The sequence below is a fragment of the Rhincodon typus genome, chromosome 48, assembly GCF_021869965.1.
Source record: "Rhincodon typus isolate 14 chromosome 48, sRhiTyp1.1, whole genome shotgun sequence".
NCBI lineage: Eukaryota > Metazoa > Chordata > Chondrichthyes > Orectolobiformes > Rhincodontidae > Rhincodon > Rhincodon typus.
The window spans coordinates 4,413,209-4,415,509 of NC_063379.1; the positions used below are offsets into that span (position 1 = coordinate 4,413,209).

General features: G+C 48.4%; 1 protein-coding gene across 1 annotated transcript in view; it reads right to left on the minus strand.

Moving 5' to 3' along the window:
• Window positions 1-265: 265 nt before the first annotated feature.
• The window catches only part of tmx2b (thioredoxin-related transmembrane protein 2b), a 22,385-nt gene continuing 20,349 nt past the window's right edge, over window positions 266-2,301 (minus strand). Inside the window, exon 9 of the mRNA XM_048620799.1 lies at window positions 266-720. The gene's annotated coding sequence lies outside the window, so the exon portion shown is untranslated. The remainder of the gene's footprint in view (window positions 721-2,301) is intronic.

Genomic DNA, 2,301 nt, shown 5'->3' on the forward strand with positions numbered 1-2,301 from the left:
GACAGCACAGGGTTAGATACAGAGTAAAGCTTCCTTTACACTGTCCCCCATCAAACACTCCCAGGACAGGGACAGCATGGGGTTAGATACAGAGTAAAGCTTTCTCTACACTGTCCCCCATCAAACACTCCCAGGACAGGAACAGCACGGGGTTAGATACAGTGTAGAGCTCTCTCTACATCAGCATGTCCCCCACTTTATACCCAGTGTCAGTATTGAGCACTTCATAAAAATGTTCAGCTTCAGTTTGACTTGATAGCAAAGGTGAATTTTTTTGGAAGAGTTTATTGGTGGAATAATGCTGACAGCAAGTTATAAAAACAGAGTCACAAGTGAAAAGCAAGACCCTGGATGGGGAGATCCGTGGAAAAGTCTGTCACTTCCTCAAACAATCTGTCCAGGCAGACACAGGACACTGTGATCAAAGGAAGTCAGTCGCCCCAAGGCAGAAGTTCCTCGAGCCCAAATCAATGAAGGGAGCAGCGAAGGAAAGCAGCCTACCACAGAACTCAGTTTCTCCCTCTGGGTCGGTCTTGGTGGTGAGGGGAGGGTGCAAAGAATTTCAAGTGAGATGGGCCTAGGGTCACCATTTCTGTCATCTCTCTGGCGCAGTTTCTTCCACATCAAGGCTTCGGGCGAAGCGAGGGAGCTTTCAAGGCTTGTTGCTCGCTCCTCCGTCATTAAAACTGCACCACCACAGAACGGTGACTGTTCCGATTACTAGAAGTAAACAGACACGGACAGAGTTAGAATACAGTCAGGCAGCAGACTCATCACTCCCCGCTTTTCCCCCCTCACTGTTTCATGTCTTTCTCCATAACTCCCCTCCTCAGAATCACACAGTACTGAAACGCTCTTCAGTCTGTACCGCGAGAAAAACCACAACGACCATCATCACTTCCACTTTTCTGCACTAGGCCCATAGTCTTGAATGTAATGACATTTCAAATGCTCATCCAAGTACTTTTTAACGGTTGTGAGGTTTCCTGCTTCCAACTACCCCCCAGACAGTGCATTCCAGATCCCCACCGCCCTCTGGGTGAAAATGTTTGTTCTCAAATCCTCTCTAAGTCTCCTGTCTTTCACTTTAAAATGATGTCCCCCTTGTTGTTCACCCTTCAACAGCAACTTTCGGTTCACCCTGCCCATGCCCCTCATAATGTTACACCCCTCTACCAGGTCTCACCTCAGCCTTCTCTGCTCCAGAGAAAACAACCCGAGCTTATCCAGTCTCTCCCTTCATCGCTGAGTCTCTCCATCCCAGGCAGCATCCTGGTGAATCTCCCTCTGCACCCCCTCCAGTGTAATCCCATCCTTCCTATAATGTGGGAGACCAGAACTGCACACAGTGCACCAGCTGTGGCTTCACAAAGTCCTGTACAGCTCTAACATCACCTCCCTGCTCTTATAGTACATATCAACCACTGATCAAGGCATGTCTCCCATATGCCTTCTGAACCACATGCTAAACCTGTCCCACCACCTTTAGGGAACTGTGGACAAGCATCCCAAGATGCTTCCCAGTGTCCTGTCATTCATTCACTACTCCCTTGTCTTGTTCCTTCTTCCAAAGTTCATTACCTCGTGTTTATCTGCCACTGATCTACCCATCTAATCCATTTGTATCCTGTAATCTAACACCTTCCTCCTCATTACCAACCACCTGGCCAATCCATCTCTCATCCGCACACTGACTTATTAACCCAGCCGTATTCCCCATCATTTATGCATGTTACAGACAATAAGGGACTCAGCAATGCTCTCTGTGAAATGCCACAGCATGCTTGGTTCCAATCACAAACAGCCTTCCATATCCACCCTCAGTTTCCTGTCATGAATCTAAATCTGGATCCATCTGACCAAGTTACCCTCAATAACATTAGCCTCCTTGTCTCACTCGACTCAACCCTCCTTTCTCTTTGAATTTCTTATCCTCTGTACTCTCCTCCCCTCGACATCACTATTGCCTGTTATTCTTCACACACCTCCTTTCTACCCTTTCTTGATCTACCCTGCTTCCATCTCCTTCCAATACTTTTTACCCAGTGTTAGCATTGAGTACTCCCAGGACAGGGACAGCATGGGGTTAGATACAGTGTAGAGCTCTCTCTACATTAGCACTCAATCTTAAAAGACAGCCGATCAAGCATGCTACACTCGGTCAGTACTGACTCTCTCTCATTGCTGCTGCCCCTTGGTACTGACCCTCCGACAGTGCCCGCTCCCTCAGTACTGACCCTCTGACAGTGCGGGACTCCCTCAGCACTGACCCTCCGACAGTGCGGCGCTCCCTCAGCACTG